Source organism: Siniperca chuatsi, linkage group LG20 (genome assembly GCF_020085105.1).
Source record: "Siniperca chuatsi isolate FFG_IHB_CAS linkage group LG20, ASM2008510v1, whole genome shotgun sequence".
Taxonomy (NCBI): Eukaryota; Metazoa; Chordata; class Actinopteri; order Centrarchiformes; family Sinipercidae; genus Siniperca; species Siniperca chuatsi.
The window spans coordinates 6,924,764-6,949,017 of record NC_058061.1 but is presented as its reverse complement, the minus strand read 5'-3'; positions in this window follow the sequence as shown (position 1 = coordinate 6,949,017).

Below are 24,254 nucleotides of genomic sequence, written 5' to 3'. Positions count from 1 at the left end.
TGTGGCCCTTTGTGGTTTAAAAAAAAAAAAAAAAAAAAAAAAGGTCCAGTAGATAAAGCTGCAGCATTCTGAGAGAAGGGTCTGCCTCTGTTATGTGCTTTCATACAGGCAAAAATGACAAAAGTGAGGACTGAACAAACTGAGCACCTCGGTTTGACGGGAAACTTCAAAGTCCTGGGCTTTTTGAATACATTTCTTTGACCACTCTTGCATGAAACAACAGTGGATAAAAGAAAGGCAGACAATGAGATTGCTTTGATGTGAATAGGTGAAGCTCATGGCCACTTGATGCAGAGGACGAGAGGACAACTTTGCATATTAGTGAGCTTAATGAGTCTGAGTTTGAGGAGCTCTTCATCGGTACACTATTGTATTTGGAAAACAAGCACTGATTCAGTCCTGTTATGCTGCCCGGCATTAAGTGTTGTTGTAGTTAAAGTTACTATAGTCCTGGAATAATCGAGATAGCCACATCATTGTACTGACAAGAATAGATGATCCACTTCACTGTTGTGTTATGCTGCTGCATTGGCTTATCTGTCTTTTATTATCAGTAGTCAAGATGTTTTCTCGCTCTGTTTCAACCCTGTTCTGCAGCTCAATGCAATTGCATTTCAAATGTCTGGAGAGCTTTTATTTATTTATTTATTTATTTATTTATTAGTCACTCTTAGCCGATGCAGCTGCAAAGCTTCAACACATTAATGTGACTGTAACACTGGATGAGCGAGCATCTTTCACTACAAGGTGAGAAAGCACAATGGAGACCAACAGTGAATACATGTTTGTGTGATTTCCTAGGGGAATGGCAGATTTTTTTGTTAAAGGCATGTTTTTAGTACAATGAATGTAGATGAATGCTTATCACCAAACTGTTTTCTTTTTTTGATTATCTGGTAAAGATGTTTAACAACACTTTAAACCTTAGTAATGCACCAAATACAAAAGAAAGACTGTATTTATGTTAGGAGAAAATAAATCTAAAGATCATGATTTTCTGTAAAAACTCTCTGATATGCCCATTAAATGCAGATCAACATTTGATTATTTCCTTCTAAGATATTCATGAGTGATGTCTGGCCAGTCATATTAATGTTAATTAATATAATATCTCCCTTTTTGGGTTATATAGGTTTTTGTCACATCATCTGATCATTACTGTCAAGAGAGAGTATTTCTGTTCTGTTCAGTTCAATTCAATTTAATTCAATATAATACCTTACTGCAGCTTGGAACTACATAAACTATACAGGCAGATACACTTAATTAAGCCAGAAAGTCAATAGCTGCGTATTGTACAAAAATTGTTTCCCATCATCTTTCAATAGTGGAAGAAGAGAAGAGAAAGAAATACAGGGAGGAATTGTGAGTGTGTCAGTACAAAACATAGTTGTTGGGATTCACAGTATTGAGAGATAGGTTCCAAACAAGCAACACACAAAAAGCAAATATGGACTCAATGAAAAGGAATGTGTGGATAGTGTTGACAACTCCTTCAGTTAAAATATGCTAGTCAGCAGCCAAGTGTTGTTATATTGTTACTATAGGTCTTCTTCATTGTTGTTGTTCATTGTAGAGAAGTATGTGAATCTGCGTGGAGTTTAACAATACATTAATCGGTGCAAGATCATATTCATGTGGTTACTTCTGATGGTTTATTGTAAAAAGCACTTTCCCAATGTTAGTTTTGTTTCTTCATCTTTATAGTGACCAATCCCTCTAAATCATGACATTACTGCTCAAGTACTGTGCTTAAATACAATTTTGAGCCACTGAGTATTTCTAATTTATGCTTTTATACTTTATACTATTTACTATTATATACTGAATATGTTTCAGATGTCTGTGAGTTAGCAGTTCCACCCAACTTGTCACATAGTTTAATTTATGGGCATAAGTGTTTGAGACCCAAATAGGTAAAATTATCCAATAAACAAAGATTAGAGAAAAGTCAAAAAGATGAATAAAATTGTGTAGCAGAACTTTTTTCTTCTTCTTTCCTACTCTATTAATCATCTCATGGCTCCTGAGATTTATTTTGTGACTCTTTAGAGAGGACCCGACCCCTAGGTTGGCAACGACTGGACTAAAAATTACATACAGTAAAGCTCTACCTTGAAAAAATACTGCTTACACACTGATGCATCAGTATTAATAATCTAATAATGTATATAATAATATATCAGCCACAGGGGTCATGTTTCTGCAGGATCACAGTTCGCTGATGATACTTCTGTATGTTTACCTAGGATTTCATTTAAATGAAGTATGTTTACATTGTTTTAATGTTATTTTTACTTCAGTAAAGAATATGAGCACTTCTTCCACCGCTACAGCAGATCCAGCTATTTACGATATGTCAGTGTTTATCCCCGCACGCTCACACACATCATATAGGAAATGAAGGGGCAGCAATATGTAATTATTTTTTATCCATTTTAAGACACATCTCTGTAAAACAGGGATGAAATTATAACAAAACATTGACAGATGATGCTGCTGCTGATTTGCAGCAACTATGTTAAAATATGCAGTTATTAGGAGTGCTATTGGCATCACTGCCCTTTAAGTTCAGTCTGTTCTCTGGTTTTTCATTTTGTTAATAATCCTTTGTTGATAAAATGTTCTTGTACTTCTCAATGTACGATTACAATATAGACAATGATTTTAAAAAAGGGGTTTAATTCATAATTACTCCCCATATGCGTTTATAGAGAGTGAGTATGGGCATTTTTGTTTACTGTCATGTTCTGACCACAGTCTTTTCATTATTGTACGTGATCTTGTCCCAAGTTACCAGGTGGTGGCAGTGATTTGGCTTTATTTGGATCATAACTCCCATGCTAATTATCACAATGACTTCTGTGGCCCGAAGTCATGCTACCAATAATACACGCACACCTACCCTATGGTTTAAAACATCTGGGTTGTTTTTAATTCAGGGCCATTTCTAAGACTAATTGATGCATGCATCTATGCACTGTTTGGTTAGCACAGACCTGAGAAGAGGATTTTAATGGTGTCCTCGAGGCAGAAAAGTCAGTTAGAGCTCCACAATAACTGTAATTATTAAAGATAGTGAAGGTCACCATAAGGGAAGCCAGACTACTGAATGTTTCCTAGGTAGAACAATAAAAAATGTGTTTTTTTAAGGTACTGAAATTGATACTGACGTCGATCAAATGTGAGAATATATTCAGAAAAATATATTTAGTGTAGTGCAGAAGGAGGAAGGAGGAGTTGAGGATTAGGATAAACTATGATGTATGTAATTATTTTTTCATACATCTCTGCCACTCCACTGCATTAGGCTTTAAAGGTTCTCAAGGACAGCTTAGTGCAGAAAAGAAACTTGCCATGTCTACATCTGTGGAACCATACAATTCTTAAACTGTAGAGCTATGCTTACATGCTTGCCTTTTCATTGTTAGTTTAATAGGCTTAAATCATTTTAGGTATCACCCTGGTCAGTTTTTGAATGCTGACTGAAGGGAGAAGCAACAGGTCAGGAAAACATTTCACAGTGCCCTGCATTGGATTACCATTGTAATTACAATAGCTTAATTTAACCTTTCCAAACTAACCGTATTTAGCAACATCCACCATTTTCATTAAATCTATTTATTTTCTTTTTAAGTGCGTTGATTGATTTGTTGTTCTCATCAACAACTGCTGCTCCGATTATGGGGGGCAGCTGAGGGGGGTGATCATTAAAAATCCATTGTTTGAGAGAACAAGCAACTTCAAAAGCTTGGCAAGACTGCTGGCCCCTCTCTGAATGAATGCAATTAATGCTCCCAATGGCTCCTAATAATAACATGGTGGAGTGCAGCAAACCAGAGAGAAAGATTTAGAGAGAAGCAGATCGTCAGCATGGAACCAGAGAGAGGGGGAGAGAGAAATAGCTCTTTATGGATTCCGCCCTAATTGACTGCCTTATTATGAGTGATTTCCTTTTGGGAAATATCCTCCTGTGGTGCTTTATAAAGACCAGAGCTTTATTGCCCAAGAGGACAAGAACCACAGGTGACGTCAGTCACTTGTCTGAAAAGTCTGTACTTCTGTACAGCTAATCAACAAATAAGAAAGAAAATACAGTTTCTTGTTTACGACTAGATGGCTATAGATCCAAGATATATTACTCTTTGCTAATTACTAATTACTTGTGCTTGTGATTAGATGCAGTTTAGCAAAAAGCTATTCTTGGTTATATTCTCAGAAACTACCTGCACTGACTGAATGAAACTTTCCAGAGTTGTTGTCTATGTTATGTTGTTTTCTATTCGAAATTCAATGAGAATGAATGAGCCCGGCAGGTAATACAAAGCTGATTTTAAATATATCTTTGTTTGCTGTGCATCCATGTAGAACAGTCACAATTAACTCAGGAAATGTTAAACGTTTAAGATGGTAGTGCTGTTGAAGTTCTGTCACTGAAAATTATAAACAGCAATTCTGTTGGTCTTAGAACATGCTTACAAAATAACTTTGTTCTAGGTCACACCTGAACTGTTAACAACTCTCTCTAAAGCAATGTTAAACCAGAAATTAAATATACTTATATGCAATAAATAACAGACATCTGTATTGGCAGCTACCATATGGTTAGAAAACTAACACAGACGATACGAAATGTTTATTAACATCTTGCCATGAGTCATGATGAACCATCTGCAGTAGGTACATTATTTCTTTTCTAACAGTGGCAGGTGTATAGTTCATGCTGAATCATACTAACATACGTAAATGCAAAACACATGAAGACAGTGACATAGTTTGCACGCTGTAATGCTCACATTACAACTTTCAACTGTGATGTTTCAATTTTCAAACTGACATGTACAGTATGCCCAAAGATAACAAACAGTTACAGTAAGGGATAGGTACAACTTTCCAATAAGGCATATTTTATAGATATATCATAAGGTTGCAATCAACTGTGAGGGAGCTTCATTCAGTGCTCTCATGAACGTACCCCCAATGTGGTCTAATGTTTCTGAAGGGTCAAACTGTCCATTAAGTTAAAAAGATAAAGAGCTAAAAATAAGAAAGCAAGGGTCATGCCAAAAAAGGATGTACAATACACCAGCTAAATGGCAACCCAACAGTAGTTCTTACTAATGGAAAACCTAAACAATTTCGACAGTAATAAATTAAAACCTATAAACTATGCCTTAATAGAAATTGATGTCAAGGGATGTAAAGAGTCTGAGGTACAAGATGTAAAGGGGTGAGGTACGATGTGTAGAAGGGTGGTGGGGATAGGTCTGGAGGGATAGTATCAGGATGTATAGGTGATGTGTATATGTGAGTATGTGTGCTGGTGGGATTGGTTTGCAGAGCAGGGAACACTACTTAATTGGTTGAATTAACAAGGTGCTTTGCAGGCAGGAGGGGAAATTCTTAAAGTAAATAACACCCGAGGCTCAACTGCAGGGATATAGCAAGCAATGAGCACAAATGACTGGAATAATTGGTAGATAGTGACACATCCGCTTAAGCAGCAGTGTTGGTACTCTCTGACAGGCGGGAATTACAAGGGTGGATGACACGAAACGGAAGTGAGCAATTCAGACAGTTGTAAGAGCCCCCCGTCTTTCCTGAAAACCCTTGTATCTGTGTCTTCTGTAACTATTGTGGGGGATTTGGCTGACAGTGAAACATTTCTTTTGAGTTCTGCTCAAAAGAATGAATTGACTTTGTCATGTTCCTAACTGTCATTCATTATTAAACCCTCTTGTTTGCTCTTTGCCTCAGGGGCAAAGCTTTCCTTGCCTTTAATAACCTTTGTGCTGGTGCTCCAAGTCTCACTGTTGTTTTGTTTTGTACAATGGTGGAATGATGGTGGGGATGAATAAATGAAGAAGAGTATTGGCTGCTCCTCTCATTCTTGCCTGTTCCTCCAGCTGCGGTTTTCTCACCTCTGACAGGAAGTCTAATCCTAAGTGACTGACAAGGTATGGAAAAAAAGACTTCAGACAGTCTGACTGCACAACATATAACCCTCAGGGTGAGATCGAGGTTTACGAATAAAGACATGGACCTAAGAAGGAGAGAAGGATGTAAGGGAGGGGGAAGATGATGAAAAAAGAAAGGCAGAGTAGAAGAAATCCTAGCATTCCTGTTTGCCTCTCTTTCTCTCTTCATTCCTGTCTTCGCTCTTTCAGGAACACGAAAGCTCTGGCCATAATCTGTGCTCACTTTTCTGAAACATCCATTACTAAATACAATTTCTATAAGGAGTAATTTGCTCCTACAGCCATTGGCATTGCTTTGTTCCCTGTCAGCTGATGTTTGATCACCTGTATAGCACCACCAATGCTGTGTTAGCTTTGTGAACTGTTTGCTGATGTTGGATCACCTGCAGCTTAGCCCTGCTTATGTAATGTTAGTTTTGTGCACTTTAAGCATATCTTGGTTTGCCTGTAGTTTGAGTCTGGTAATGTTAACACATACTAAGTAAGCCAGGACCAATTATCCTGTAACTCTCAGCAGCCCCTCCATTGTGATGCTGTGTGACACCCCTCTCCCAATAATTACGCATGCCCATAAATTATTAATGATTTGAAATGTATGCTACAGCAAAACTTATTTTTAGTTATGGATTAATATAGCGATACATAAATCAGTTAACAGTTTAGTCTATACAATGTCAAGATATTGTGAAAAATGCACATCACAAATTCCAAGAGCCCAAGGTGAAGTCTTCATCACTTTTTTTGGTGGACCAGCAGAGCTGAACCAATGTACCCTTTAAAAAATGCTTGCTGATAAATTCTGTCTTCTGTCTAATTACTCAACTAATTGTTTGCTCTCTAGCATCCTACCTCTCCCCTCTCACAGTTTATCTGGTCCACTATATTTTACAGCAAGGCAGCAACATACACCAGCACTTCCTCTTCATTTCACCCATCCAACAATTGTCTCATCACACAGACTCCCTTTACCTTATCTACCTTTCTACCCCCCTCTCCTGCTCCAACACAACACAAACAACCAACCTCCTTTTCTGCCCCATATCTGGTTAAGAGGGTGCTGTGCAGCACTTGGCCCTCCTGCTGCTGATGTTGTTGTTCATGGAAGAATGGGTGAACAGGCAGAGCAGGCAGAAGGGTCCCCATGGTGTGGAGGCCTGTGCTGGCTGCACTGATTCTCACAGAAGCCAGCAGGTTAAACAAAGTCACCTGAAACTACTGTACTGGTTTGCTCTAAATGCAGCTATGTTTTTTCAGCTTGAACCATGAAATAAAGTTCTAAAATGGTAGGAATAGTCAACAAATAACCCAATCTTCAGAGAATGTTAAGAATGTAAGAAAGAGCCAGGAAAATCGATTTTTTTTAATGGAAAAATGCATAATAGCAAAGCAAAGCAAAGTAAACTTATTAATTGTTTGAATGAGACGCAGATGAAGTTAGGATGAAAAAGACGCTGACACACAGCGAATAAAGGCTCTGTTCCTGAACTACAGTAAGTTCCAATAACCTTCTCTGTGTATAAAGATGGATGACATGACAGCTCCCCAAAAGTGAAGCCAAAACATCTTGATTGCCCCCTGGTGGCTGGCTGCAGTATAGGTCATAAACACCGCCCCCTCCATGTTAGCGGATAGGACACGGGCCAAACTAAAAAATCTAAGTACACGTCAAATACATTTTTCCCAAAGATGTTTTCTGTCATTTTAAGTAGTTCTTATCACGTCAATGTATATTCAGGTATTCATTTTTCTGATAAGTTTGGTTTTAATTAGTTTTATTTAGTTTATTTGATGCTATAAAAGGGGGGTTTCACGTCATGATTGACAGCTGAGCTCTGCTCGCGATTGACTTGGCCGGGTGTATGGGCAGGACCTCGATACCGCGGCCTCAACACCGATCACTACTGTGCAGATTCTGGCTCCAAATGACGTCACAATGACGACACACGCAAGATGGCAGCGTCGGTATCCGGGATATTTTGGCTTCATTTGTGTACAGTGGGAGGAAGTGGAGACGTGTTGTCCCTCTTTATATACAGTGGTCAGTACAAGTGTCAGAAAAGTCATGCCTTTGTTAAGACAGAAAAGGAGGAGAAGCTGACTCATTCAAAACATTTTATTTTAATGCAGAGAGGTGGAGGGGTCAGTGAAAATAGCTGGCACACAAGTGCAGGTACATGGCACAAAGAGGAGGCAAGAACTATGGTCTTGTGAATATGTATGATAAGAAAATAGGATACTGTTTAAAATAAAATAAAAAAACACATTATTAACTGTCTCCCTAGCTTAATGATGAAGGTTACATTCCAGAAATTTCAATAAAATTTCCATCATGGTTATGTTTCGGTTCCTCCAAAAGTATAATTTTTTATCACTTTCTGTTTTCAGTCCACAAACCAGTGACTTCGCCTGCCAAGGGCTAGATGGTTCAGTGTGATCCTATTGTTCGCTCCTTTCCTTTTAACTCCTCTTCCTCAGTAAAGTGGGTTTGACCACAGGGACTTAGGTGTATCTTAAACAACAGTAAGCATAAATGTATTTGTCTTCTGGGAAGTTAACATAGGATAAGGGCCTGTTATGAGTGTTACTGTCTTTGTTTGCATTTTAAAATATTTTACAAGGTGTTGTGTGTTTGCATGAAGAGTGAATCTCAACTTGCATGAAAAGCATGTGAGACAGATTTTTTAAGGATACGTACAGTACATTTCAAACACACACATACTCACACAAAAGAATAGGTACTCACACCCACAAACAGCATACATACAGGTATACAAAGGGAACAATGACCTGCTTGGGTCTAATTGATGATAGGCCTACTATATAAGACACACCACTGTGTTTTGAAGGAGCAAAAAATGGAAATGAAGAGGATCATTATGCGTGATGTATCATTAATGTCATTAATGAAAGCATTTTGTTGCACTTATGCAAAATAACCTATAAAAACAAAGCTGAGATGTGCCAGAGGGCAAATGAGCAGAGAATATGCCCCCCCCCCCACACTTCTGTGCATGCTTCTATTTCCTATCTTCTATAATTGGTACACTGGTACACTCTAACCTGTTAACCAGTTATTCTTTGATGGACTGAAAGTGTTTCATGAAGCTAACAATAACCAGTATTTATTTAAATAAATACATTTCAACATAAAGGCAATTTGTAACCCTGGTGATTCCTTGTTATTTGTTATTTGTTATTAAAGCTTTTTACAATGACAATTCTTACTTCAATAACACCAAAATAAGTTGCACAGTAGAAGCCACTCAGGAATCATGTTCTTGTAACAGCAGCAAGAACTTCAGTGCGGGGGTGACAGCACACTGACTTTCAAAATAGGGTGTAATCTGGCATGTTTTGTTTAAAAGCTACATTTGGTCTCTTGGGGTACATTGTATATTTCAAGGTAGAATAAAGGGTGCAAAATCTTGAGACATACAGTAGATGTGTTTGGAAAAGAAAAACACTCAGTCCTGCAGCAAGTCCCTGCACAACAATCCACCAAATCAAGCGGACAAAATAAGAGGATATGCCGAAAAACAGAAGATCAATATTCTGCATAGTTGGTATTGTTTTAATTTCTACAAGAATAGGAATTGATTGACTTAATTTTTATCATAAATAAAAAAACAAAAATGAGAATAAGCAACATTTGCATAATTATTTGAAATCACACTTTCCTGGGAAGGGAGTAATATATTTTCAGGAAAACACTCAACCCTAATTCTAATAACAGCTTGAGTGCAATAAGTAGACTGACGTACACGTCAAGCCACTGTGCTGTCTAAACTGGGACTGTGGCACGTGGAGAACTAGCAAGGGCAATGGTCTGAGATCAAGCCCCAGATCAAGAAAAGCTAGGGTGAGGTTGTGGTTCAACACTGTGTGTGCTGTTGGGAGACATTGAATCAGATTTGGGGAACATTTTTATTCCTGAGGAGGAGGGGGAGAAGGAGAGGTGAGCCACTGTCAAGGACCCTTCTGTATCCCCGCTGTCACAGACACCAGTGGCAGTGATTAATGAGATGGTGTGCAAACGTGCTTCAGAGAGAAATATGTTTGTGTATAGTGTGAGGGTGTCTGTGTATGTGTGAGCAAGAATGGGCTGTAAATCAGATACATGTATGTGAAATCGATAGTGGCTATAATCAATATTTTTATATAAATGAATCACATCATATATGCCAAACCCACAGATAATTATCACCTGACTCTGCAGTTTCCCTCAGCTCTTTGGGACATTTTAGCATCTGTCAGCTCATTGTTTTGGTTTTCCAGCTTACAACTTTACTGTTGATTAACTCTCACCACTCTCATTAGTATTGTTTCCAGAGGCAGCTGTATTCTGCGAAAAAGCTCTAAAAACGCACCCTACCTGCCCAGCACTAAACGACAGACAGTGCAGTGTCAAAAGTAGGGCTGGGTTTAAAAAATCCATTTTCCGATTAAAGTGGATCTTCATTTGAATTATCCAATATCGATTCATAAAATCCGAGATCGATCTTTTAATATATGCCTTTTTCTGTGGATGCGTGAAGCTTTAATCCCGTTAGGGCATGTGTCTATATCACGGCAGCGGCGGATGGCCGTCCACCATTGAGTCTGGTTCTGTCCAAGGTTTCTGCCTCTTAAAGGAAGTTTTTCCTTGCCACTGTCGCCAAATGCTTGCTCATGGTGGGCTTTGTTGGGTCTCTGTAATTAATATTATAAAGAGTACGGTCTAGACGTGCTCTATAGGAAAAGTGCAATGAGATAACTTCTGTTATGAATTGGCGCTATATAAATACAACTGAATTGAATAGTTAGTGAAGCGCTTGTGTGGTGAGAGAGAAAAACTCTGCGTGTGGATTTTGTGTCTATGACAAGCAGATTGCCAGTAACGAGGTAGCTTAAAAGAGAAAAAAACACCCAGGTCAGAAAGTGGAGTTTACCCGTATTTTGTATGAGGCTGGGATGTAGCCGGTTTCCCCCGAGCTGCAGCAGGACCCCAGCCACCAGTGTTAGTTGTTCCTCTCCAGGAGAAGCTTTTGCCGGCTGCGAAGTGCAGCGAGGTGGGCTCCACAGATCGGAAGGCATACCAAGGGTGCAATACTGGAATACTTGGGGAACCTTTACAGATTTGGCTGCTTTCACGCGTTGTGCTGCTAGCTTGATGAACTCTTTCTCTGAGCTAAAAACAGCACATAGATGTGCCAAACCTTAGGAGAATGAAGTTCACAAACAGTGCATATAAATGTTGATATATAACCACGTGGTATTAAAGCGTGAAAAGCACAACATTTCTACAACATATTATGCTAACTTACATATATCAAGGAGGTTTTGTGAGTCGAGTGAAAATCTGCCATTCAGGTATACAGGTTCCCGGGCTCACCTGACTGTCATCAAACAATTTATGTCTAATCTTTCTAACAATCTCTTTTTTTCTTTTAACGCAGAAATAACAGCACAACATTTAGAAATGCAATACTTGATGATTAAGGGACATTATTTCAACCTTAAATGTCAAGTTGTTTTTCTTAATATCTATATATTTATTTATAATATGATGGTTGGGGAAACACTGGGGCGTCTGAGTGGAAATATCAGCTCTCATAGGTGATTTAAAGGGTCAATTCTTAGTGTAAACATTAAGATTTTTAATAATGCACCAGGTTAGAGGGTTCCCTGGACAATTTATAGCATTAATTCTCTGAGAATCTCTTCCATATCCAAGCAAAATTGGCATTGTTACTAAAATATCCCTAACCGAATTGATATTGAATCAAATCGAATTGGGAATGGAATCAAATCAGGACCTTGTGAATTGGAATCGAATCTATTCGGGGAAATAAGTGGCGATAACAAGCACTAGTCAAAAGAAAATAATGTCATAGTTTCACATTTCATAATGTCCCTTATTACTGTTTTGCCATAGATCACCAGATTACCACATGTTGTGTGTAATGAGCTGCGTGCCTCAAGTATGCGAAGCAGTGATTATCTATATTTTTTTAGGTTTGTTGCATTGTTTATGGCATTGTTTTCTATTTCACTTACAGAAACAATAACTGGGTACAAAATTATTTAGAATACTTGGTGTCATTGTTATAGATCTTGATTTTGTTTTCAAAACTTATACAATATATACTTTGTTGTAAAGCTACGGTTTTCACACAAGTCCTTCGTAACCTACTGCTACACTTGATGTGCTTTGCATTAAAGAGACTTTATTGATCTGATGAAGGACTTGATTCCTTGGTGACTAGCAATCACACATGCTGGTACAAGAATAGATCTAAAATATGGAGTTGAGATTTGTGAACCAGTGGTCTACTCATACCCAAGTGTAGCACATGTCATTCCGTGATCAAAATTCAAATATGTATTTTATGCATTTTAGTTTTCTATACATTCTTTGCTGTTTTCTCTTCCTTGGGTGTGTCTAGAGATGTTTATTGTACATGCTGCATTTACTATTATGAAGCTTACAGACATTTGTTTACATACAACATTTAAATTCAGAGCAGTTAAGGAGTGATTTTGTGAGTGTATGTGTAAAACACAGTCCCTGTTCAGCTTTCAAATGGTCTGATTTACATGTACACTTTGCTGTGCTGGGCTGCCAAATTACCTGTCAGGGGTGGTTTATTGGTACTTAAACAATCATTTTCAGAAGCCTCCTGCATTTTCCTGCTATTAATGTAGCATCACTCATATGCCTCACATTCGTCTTTATCATCTTGGTACTTTCTTGCCTGTGCTGCAAACCAGGTACAAAGAGCAAATGTGAGCACAATGGAAAGTGAAAGAAAATAAGATGAACAATCACAAATGAAAGTGTGCATTTATGTTCAACACAAGGCCTCTTGTCCTCGCTGCAGATATTTTCACACAGTTAAATCACTTTGGCCTCAGAAGCCTCTATGCACTATCATTGTCTTGAGAGAAAAATACTGTAGAAAGCACAATGTTTTCAGTGTGCACCAATACAATGTGATTGTTCTAGGAACCATCCAACAAATACTTTCTCCCTCTGCTTTGCTTATGATGCAATAGTAGACCCATAATGGCTCTTTTACAGGGTGGATTACTGTTTGGACTGTTGCTTTTCATGTATGAAACTTTAAGCTGAGCAACATAATGTAATCATAATCACCATGACATACTAAACATAACCAGATATGCTTATTAGGTAATTAATTTAGCTAATTAACAAATTATTTCACTTAAACAAATGTATATACGTCTTCACACAGTTGAGCCAATTAAAGTTAAAATCAATCAGCCTCGCCAACACCTGCCCCCACCCCATGTAGTGGCTGTATACAGTATATAGCCAATATACTTGAACCCAGCATCCACCCAGCATCTTTCAATGAATGTGAAGGATGACCTACATGTTCCTTTTCACAGAGATGCAATGCTGCTCTGTAAACCAAGTGTCATTGCAGAAGTGGATTCTTGCTCCACTTGCTAGGTGTGATCAGTATCATCTGATCGTGACGACCTGGGGCCAGATGCATAAAACTCTGCATATGTTGGTGACTAGAAGTCTTGTATGTTTGTGTCAGATTTATAAAGCCCTGCATACATATGATTATGTTTAATGAATTCCATTCATTGTGAAACAATGCTGGAGCCTGACTTCCACTCCCATAGTTAGCCATAGATGGATGTAGACAGAGCCTTAATCACCTGTTTGCTTATCAAAGCAGTCTTTAGACCTGTCAATGAAAAGAATGGCAAAGAAGAATGCAGTTTCACCTGTGACATCCTCCAACAACGACCAAGGAGCAAGTGTAAAACACTTTTCCTACTGAATACAGCCAATTTGGAATTTGATTCTGGATACCCAACCCTACTAATGACTGACAATTTCTTGGCCGAGGCTCCATCTGGGAAGGCATGTCTGTGCAGCTACTGCTGCTTCTTCCTCTTCTCCTACATTCATCGCCATCTCTCTACCTTTCTTTCCCTTTTGCCCTATTCTCTCATTTCTCACCCTCTCCATCTTCCCCCTCATTGTTTGTTCCAATCCTCCCACTCTCTCTATCCATCTCCATTGTTACCTTTATCTCCCTCGCACTCTATCTGTTCTATTTTTCACTCAAAGAGTACATTCAAGATGCAGATATATGTAATGGTCCACTGGCTGGGAGCCCTCTGCAGCTGGGACTTGGCAGACACTTCTCATACTGTATATAAATCCACCAGGCCTTTTTCCCTTTGCCTTTTCCCCTCATGCATCTGGAGGATACTAATTCACAGAGGAACGGTCACCATCCACTGGGGCTTTGAAAGTTTGAGTGACAGCTGTGAACCCGTAGGTTCCACTTTAATGACAGGCAAGAGACTCAGACCCTCTCAGCCCTAGTGTCAAATATATAGAGACAGGATGTTTTAAGAGAAAGTTAGGAATAGCAGAAGGAAGTAGCACTTTTTCAATTTTTGAGGCTAAAACATCTATGTCTCAGACAGCTACAGGATGGGTTTTACTGAGTTTTCAGATTCAGTATGTATATGTGTGAAATCTTGTTGGACATCATTGGATTTCAGATTGTGAGTGCACAGCAAAAAAAACTAAAGAATAATGTTAGCCAAGATGCAATTTCCTCAGCCTTGTTTTTTTTTTTTTTTTTTTTTGATTAATTTGATCCTTTGATTTCTACAGACTTGGCAACCACCACCCGTAGCCCGTCACCTTTATGGACTTTTCATGGAGCAAGTAGCAGTAGTTCACATTGATCTTTAGCAACTGATGGCTAGTGGGTGTGCACTGATAGCTGGCATCACAGTTTGTCTTCGTCTGTGAAAGCTGTGGCAAAAGAGTGGGAGGCACATTGGATCCACTCCATGTCCCCTTATTGACCTTTAATCTGTCGATGAAAATGCTCCTCGATGCTTAATGCACCTTGGCAGGGTTTAAATGTACCTTTTATAATGTCGGTCCCTTGGTTTAGCTGCAGTTTTTCCAGGGGTCTTACTGTATTTAGTTTGTAAGTATAGATGTAGTGGCCTTTTGCTTCTAAAGCATATGTTCTGCTGTATGTATTCAAAGTCTTAAATGATCAGCAAAACCAAAATGGCTCATTCAGTGGATCTCAGCTTTACCAAAAGCACCCTCACACACTAAAACACCAATCACCTCTGTCTTTAATTGCACCAGCATGACAAGCATTATGAATTGAGTCACACAGTTAGCCATAAATGGACAAAGACACACACTGAATCACCTGTTTGCATATCAATGCTTCCATGCGCTCTACCAATCGTTAGACCTCTCTATGAAAAGAATAGCAAATAAGATGTGCAATTTTTCTTTCACAGCAGACATTTTGACTTGTCATAGCAAGAAAAGTAAGGACAAATTTTAAACAAATGCAAATGAATGTAATAAAAAATAGCAGGCGTTTGGGATGGTGGTAAAATAAACAAATACTTGCCAGTCCAGGCAGGCTTAAACTGACGGTTTTCATTGTCAAATTCACGTTTCAGGGTTGACAGAGACATATTTTCAGTAGAGCACTTCCCTACTTGTGACTGTCAATAGCCACATGTTTTGAAAAGCTGCTAAGCGTGGTCAGAACTCACATGAGAAAATGCTGATTTGTGAAAGATGTGACTGGCGGTGTCGCTACATCCGTTAACATCCTGCCCAATCGGTACTGCGCATGTGGAACTCTCAACAGAGATGAGAAGGAAGTTAGATGGCTCACTCGTTAGCTACTTCCATACACTGTATATGTAGTTTACTTATTTTGTCATACATCACATTTATGTATGCTGGGCCACTTAGAGGTTGCTTCTGGGCCGGATGTGGCCCCTCAGGCCGCCAATAGGCCTGTCTTAAGGTGCTGAATGGTTTGTGGTTAATTGCTGGATTGTTAAGTTGTTTCTTCTATTGTGTTCTGCATCTCTTTGCAGCCTGATCACATCTAGGGTTGATTAAGCATTTAAGTCAGGACTAAGCTTCTGAAATCATCCTACTAATTCCTACAGGCTACATTTGTATTTAATTGAATAACGCTGACACTGAACAGATGGCAAATTAAGAAATTCTGGAAAGAAAAATAATAGCATATGTAGGAAAAATCATAAAATTTTGAGCTTTATGCAGCAGTGACCCTGTAAATCACCCCTTGTCTCCCTGCCTCACTTTTCATCACACTCACCAAATTATAGTTATCACCTAGACGGATTTATTTCTGTCACCGTGCCCAGTAAATACAACAACAAAGGCACAAGTGGCTTTGTTGTTGTAGCCAGTAAATGAAATGTCTCATTGACAGGAGGGAGAGAATCAATTGCTGTTAGTTTTACTGTGCGTAGGCAACGTGGAGATAATGTGACTGTGGCCATGGAAGAGCTTCAGATCAATAGTATCAGGATTCAGAAAAGCACTCCATCGGCGACAGACAGTGCCATGTGTGAGCAAGATATCTCCTGATCTGCCTCCCAAAACTACTAAGGGTTGAGGCATTACATTCTGACTACAACATAACAACCATAGCCTCTTGGCTGTAGATGCTCAAGAATGTCAGATTTTTTTCTACTTTCGTCTTTTTCCTGTACACTGTGAGTGCTGAGACTAACTCAGCAATCTTGGCTTTAGTGCAACTTGGAGCACTATCATTTCGCTCATGACCTTGAGGGCCCCGATGCTCGATCTATCCCTGTAAACTCTGTGTGTTTGTGTGTATTTGTATTTGCATGTTAGTGCATGACTTATCTAGGTAGAAGTGTGTTGTGTCTAAGTCTCGTTTCAGAGAAGTGTGTGCACCCTGTCAGTGATGCTGATGGAGACGTGACTAGAACCTCAGTTGGCCACTTTAGTCTCTCATTATGCAGGATTTGTTTGGACCCTCACACCCAATTGCCTATCACCCTTTCAAACATACACACAAATACACACACTTGGCCCCTGCATGTAAAGCACAAACGCAAACAGAAACAAGCACAGGTACTAAAAGCTTTAAACATGAAAGCCAGAGTTGTGAAAGTGCTTAAGGATAAATACACATGCATATACAAATGCAGGTGCACACATACAGTACACACACACAAAACCATCTACTCATCTTCACTAGCCGTTTTATTTGCCTGAATATTTTAACAAACATGGCTCCTCTGTGCTTGCCCTTACCCCCAATTCCTCAAATGCTCTGCCCCGCGGCTCTTCAGCAGCGTCTCATCGCTCTTCTCAGTGCTGTCTACACTATGCATGCTTTAGTAGAATTAATAGAAGTCTCCAAGGCTCATCACAGTGAAATAGGTGCCATGCGCTGTGCTGTCTACCAGCCTGTAATTCATGTATAATGCATCCTGTCTTCCCCTCGCTCTTATTCAGCAGAGGTGAAGAGATGAGTGGATGCCAAGTATGACTGCATAGCAAAAGAGCAGGGGTCAGCCAGTAGGAGTGAGACACATACTGTACTGTAGATTGAGAAAATGAGAAAGAAAAGAGAGGAGAGGTGGACAGGAAGAGGACAAACAACAGTTGATGTATAAGTTAAAAAAAATAAGAGGATTATATGGAAAATCAGTCAAGAAGAAACAACCTGCTGATAGATGGAGTGCTGGACTCAAAATCTGAATCTTGGATGAGACAGATATCAAGGCAAAGAAAGTATTTTATCTGACCACCTTAAAATTGACTCCAAGCTTATAGAATTCGAAAGATCTCTTCGAACTGGAAAATATGACTATGCCGGTCTACCCAGATCAGAATCCGTATCCGAATCAGAAATACTTTATTGATCCCCGAGGGTAAACTCTTTCTTACAGCTGCTCACTATCACGAGAAGAAGTACTAATAGAATAGAAATAGACACAATAATAAATAAGTCTGAAAGCAAATCCAAATATGATACACTATAATACACCTAATCAAAATAAGTACAAGTGGGTGTGAAGTATAAAGCTAAGTAAGTGTATAGTACAATGTAATAATATAAGTAATAGTAGTGCAATGTCAAGTTGAGTGTAGCAGATTTAACCAGCTTATTAGGTGGTGGATATTGCACAGCAGTAATATAGTTTAATAAATATCAACAGACATGGAATAATTAAACTGAGAACAGAGTGTATTGCAAATGAGTAAGGGAATATTGAGAATGTGGCACAATATTTCAGGTATTGCAGTAATCCTTTGTGGTTAAACTGCTTTGATACAAAGACAGGCAAAACATTTTGAAGAGAGCAAAATCCCTCAAAGGCACTAACTTCTTCATCAACGAGGACTTTTCAGAAAATGCTCACATGAAACAAAAGGAACTGCTACCAAGAAGGGGAACATTGCCTTTCTGAAATATGATCAACTAGTTGTGCACCCTCTCTGATCCGGTTAAATCTCCCCTAGCTATCACTAATTTTGTCTGTCTACAGCTACAAAATGTCAAAGATCATAGAGAATATATTATCATGGGTATTATGTAAAGCTATCATGTGTGATGTAAATGAGTCAAATTCTACATAATATTTGGTTGTTAATGCACATGATCTTAATGACAGCAAGGATATGATGTACAATGATTGCTTTGATCTGGATATAAACTTTCTTAAGAAGGGTCTATGCAATTATTACAACAAAGAGAAGTTTAATAAATTGTCCAGTAATTTACTAGATCAAGGCCAAAGTTTTTCAACTCTTGACCTAAACATATGTAGTTTACCAAAAAATTATGACCATCTAACCCAATATCTGTCATCTTTAAATCATACATTTTCAGTGCTATCACTATCAGAAACATGGCTCAATGATGATATAGTATCTTTCTATTCAGTACCCCAATATAATGCAGTGCATTCATGTAGAAAAAACAAAAGGGAAGTTTCAATCTGACAGAAATTGACAGAAATTTTCAGTTTATTGAGAGAAAAGAGCTCAGAATTAGTTTAGATAAAATTGAGGTTGAATCACTTTTCATAGAAATACCAAGTTCTAGTACTTTTGTTGGGAAAAGTGTTATAATTGGTTGCATTTATCATCCACCTGCTAATGATGGTATCTTTAATGATGTTCTATCTTCTACTGTGGAGTTGATAAGTAACAAGGGAAAGGTTTGCATTCTTCTTGGAGACTTTAACATTGACCTTCTCAAAAGTGAGTCTAATTTATCAACTGAGTTCTTGAATATTCTTTATGCATCTTACCTGCTTCTTACCCGCTCATCTACAAACCAACTAGGCTAACCAATACATCTGCAACTTTGATTGACAACATAGTTACAAACTATTTTGAGCATATAATCAACTCTGCTACTATTGCTTTCTGATCAATTTCCAATATATCGTTCTTTTGGATACTACTACTCCACAAGAAAAACCTGATGTGAGGATAAAATGTTGTAAATTCACTAAGAGAAATGAGGACTCGTTTAAAGTCCAATCTGTCCTACACAATGTTCAAACTTTATTTTGATATTCTTTTTTTTTTTAAATGTATGTGCAAGTGAACTAAACGAAAAACTAAACTAAATAGAGGAAATAAAGTAAATAAAGGAAGAAGAACATATGAGGAACTCAAATAAACAAAAATACTGTATGTACTGTTATTAAGTATAGTTCTTTGTACTGTACTTTCATTAGATACCACTTAAAATGTCTACCCAACTATGTTTCAGAGGGAAATATGGTACTTTTTACTGTACAAGAATTATTTGCCAACTGTTAGTAGTTATGTTTGAGATTAAGATTTTATAAATTATGAAATATGATGGATATAACAATATGAACATCATGGTTACTACTTACAGTAGGTACATTTTGCTATTAATACATATGTATTTTTACTTGAAGTTGCACTAATCAATATTTTTATATTAATAATGGATCCGATGACCACTATTTGAAATTGAATTTGTATTTTGAAAGGTGTCACTCGTAGAGAAGAACCCAGAGAGAATTATCACCTGACTGCAGTTCCCCTCAGCTCTACAGAGCATTTTAGCTTCTTTCAGCTCATTGTTTTGGTTTAACAGCTCACAATTTTACTCTTTTGGTTCACTCTCACCACCCTTATCAATCTCTTTCCAGCCACAGTAGGCAGCTGTATTCAGTGAAAAAGGTCTGATAGACTCACTGTACACTACCTGCACCAAACGGCAGAGGGACCAAGTTAGCAACCAGCTGGTGAACATAGAGGAGCATTTAGCAGCTAAAGCACTACAGTAGATATTTTTCTAAAGAGTTGGTGGAGACCAAATCAGAGCTAGCAAAGTAAATATTTTCATCATGTGGCCACAAAGACTCAAAATGAATGCTAATGTTGCTACATGTCTGTTGCGGTGTAAAAACTTCTAAGGAACTTTTTAGACCTGCCATTCTTCACCTGTTCACCAGATGCCCTAGTACTTTCCCACCAATCCTGGTCACCCGGTTCCCACATCCAACCGCTCAACTTCCCAAATCATCCCCACCTGCTGACCCCCCTGCCTTTCATTACCTCATCAGTCCATCGGAGTATAGCCCAACCCTTTCTCTTTGCCAGTTCGTCATGTTGTGCACTTGCACTGACTGTAAGCTTGTTAATTTGAACATTGATTTAGTAAAGTCCTTTTATTACTTAAGCCTGTTCTGCCTCAGTGTCTGCATTTGGGTCCTCAATCCTATTGCCTTGTACACACATTCCACAGTGTGCTAATATTAGCCACCATGAGCTACTGGTCAACCCAGACAAGGAAATGCTGTAGCAAAAAAACCTGTGACCAAAGGGTCAAAGTGTATCGTATTGAGCAAGGATGGGTTTTATTACTTACAAACTAAACTTTTGTATGTGTAAAGGAAGAATGTTTGATGAAGAAGTTAAATTTCCAATCTAAGTTCAGTTTTTTGAATGGTTGACATTTCTGGTGGAGGAACCACCACTAAGAAAAGAGACTGTAGGCTAAGAATTGTAGTACTGTAAACGTTACGGTTATAGTCAAGAGTGCTTGATTGTGATAGGTAACGTACAGAAATGAGAGAACAACCAGCAGGGATGCTGAGGCACCAGCACTGTTGGGGAAAAATACAGAGAGAAGATGAATAAGATACAAGAATAAAATGCTTTAGAAATTCTCTGTAAAGGTAATCAGAAGAGGTGTGGCTTTCATCGGGGTCATCATCATGGATGACCTCATCAGACTTTTTCCTTCACCATGCACCTTGGAAGTGAAGTTGCACGGGAAACCCCTACTCTGCTTCTACTGTAAAGATAACCAGAAATGTTATAAGCAGGAGAATGTTACAATATCTTACAGTCTTAGTGAATGTTCATCCTATCTTCAGTTACTGAACATAAAGTTTTTCTTTGTGAGCTGATTATCATGGTACTAAGCCTAAATGCTGCTTAAACCAGGTCAGCAACAACTTTGACAAGCTGTAAGTTTGTTATCTAAACAAGAGCAAAATCACTGCAAAACTGACTCCGCTGTACAAATCCCATGTCAGCACACTGTTTGACCCTTGCAAATAGTCTGTTTAAAGCACACTCTTTGAAAAACAGAGGACTGGAGAGAACACACACATGCACCTTGATATTCAATCATTTAGTAAATGCCATGGGCACAGGAAGTAGGGGTGTTGAGGGGGCTGCAACACTCTGTTAAACCAGGCATCATAAAAACCATCAATTGCAGATGCTGTTTTCACAAAAGGTGTGGTACATACTACAATGTATCAGGCATGTGATTGGCAAAGGACAAAAGAATATATTATTATATATTATAATATACAGAACACAGTGCCCCCTCCCCCCGAAAAAAAACAAAAACATTTTCAGGTCGGAAAATCCAGAATTCCAGAATACTCTGGGGAAAAATCACAGAAGTGACCATTTTTTGACAAGAGTGTGGAGCTGGGGAGAAGCTAACGCCAGCTACCTAGCTCGGTTAGCAAGGTGCATCCGTAATTGATGTTGTGATGTGATATTAATTGGGATGCTACTTTTGGCTAGAGAAAAATAGGCTTAAAACAAAATGAACAGCCGACTCCTTAGTCTTTTAGTACAACCAAATACCGTAATGTAAATATTCAAGCTAAAGGTGTGCCAGTGGTGTGCATTACGGTCATTAGTGTAGCCTGATAAAGAGAGACCAAATTATGCACATGAAAAAAGACAGACTATTATTTTATGTGGACATGACTATTATATCGTTTAAAACACAGATGTTCTTCCTCAGGTAAAAGTAAAGAAGTGAACACACCTGTAATAGGCAATTAATGATGAAACTTAACAGCATTATCATAATTAGCCTAAATGAGTCATCTGATATGAGACATTTTCAGAGAGATAAGAGCCTGATTTGGCCACTTTTTATTATCTTATTATCTTCATGTGATTGAAGAGACCTGGATGTGGGGGACTCATATCTGATCTGTGGCTGTCTGTGATGGGATCTGGGACTTGGGACATCTATACAGGAATTATCAAAGTTTAAGGACACAGTGTAACATGTTAACACTCTTTATATTTACTTTTGATATAACAGACACGGCCTATTAAGGACATACACACAATTTGCTGATTTATTTGCCAAATCATAATATAATATAGGAGACAACAAGCAAAGAATGTAATTTTAAAAAATTTACCTACTTAATAGAGTATATTATTAATGTAATATTTTGTGATCACACTTGAGATACAGACTGACATCTAATCAAGAGATGATGACTTGTCATTTCATCACAAATGAATGCAGGTGTATGTTCAGTTGTATACCTTTATCCTTGCCTATCTTAATTATCATATTAATGTACATTTACAAAAGCCTTTGCCACCACCTATACTTTCTTTTCGTTTGTTACTGATACAACCTGATCATGTCTACTCGTATTCCATCCTTCTCCTTCTGGTGGTGTTAATAAATAATAAATAATAAAACTTTATTTATAGAGCACTTATCAAAACAAAGTACAAAGTGCTTCACAACAAGAAAAATAAAATAACACAGTGAATGACGAAATATAAAGAAATATGTTCTTCTTATCACAAAATTTCCCTTATCTGGATGTTTTCAGTCCTGTTTTGAACAGGTTTGTCACATTCACCTGTCCACCCAGGAACTCTCTCCTTGTTCATCCTGTCTTTCTTTTTAGATACTTTTAAATGAGTGTATTCCCTTCAGAGTTTGAGGATCCTAGCCTCCATGATGCGCCTTCAACAAACTGTAAAAGTACCATTACCACTTTTCTCCCTATATGTTCATTCTTTCACCAAGAAATGTATTAAACTAGTCTACGCTGAAGAAATATTTTTCTAATGATTTGTGCGGTGGACCTGTTTTTTACACAATACAGTACTGACTGCAGCCTTGAAGGGAGAGGAAAGGGACAACTACAGTACATTGATTTTGCCAAGCATTTGTTCCATCTTAATGCAAAAAAAGGAAAACGCTGTTAGGAGTCTTGAAGTAATTGTGATGTGGCCTCTTTGACTGCTACAGCATCTCAAATACTTCTGTAAGTTAACTTTATTACAAACTGTGCATTTGGTGAATATTTGAAACTTAGAATTGTTCCTAAATCTATTAGATAGTGTAATATGTGTGTGATAGTGTAATGTGTAATATGACAGCAGCAGGGAAATATGATGGGAAATGTGACAATGAAAATGAACCTAGCAATGACCGTGGACAAATTACTCTCACAGAATGCAATTTATTCCACCATGTTCAGCAATAGCTTTCACCACATGAGCTAATCAGAATAAATAATATGAGACCAAACCAACAAGCAGCTCAAGAGGTGTGACAAAATTATTACCCATCAATTCTATTGAGCAGTGTGCCATTTTAAATGTAGCTTAACTTTGTGGGCACAAGATGAATCACAAATCGTCTTGATCTACCTGAGATATGTGCCACCAAAAACGTATTTCATCTAATGGAATTTGGATGACATGGAGAGTTTTACTCTATTTATAATTTACTGGCTCCACATTATGTTCCAATAAAATGGCTGTTTTAATGAAATGCTGTGATATGAAGGCAGATAGTGTTTCTGTTTAGAGTTCTGTTGGCGAGAAAAAGAGAACACTTTGAGTTGTGTGCTCCGCCTCCATTCCGGTCACCTGTGAAAATCTGTTTTAGGTAGTTTATTGAAATTTAACTGCAAAACTAATGTCATTGCCATCAGCAGCTGTACATCATGTTTAGTGCTTATTAGGAAAAGTTAGTATGCTAACATGCTAAACTAAAATGATTAACATGGTAAACATTACTGTGTATCAGCATGTTACATGTCTTTGTGAGCATATTAGCATGCAGACATTAGCATTTAGCTTGTTACCTTTCTTCTCCCTGAATAATATCATGA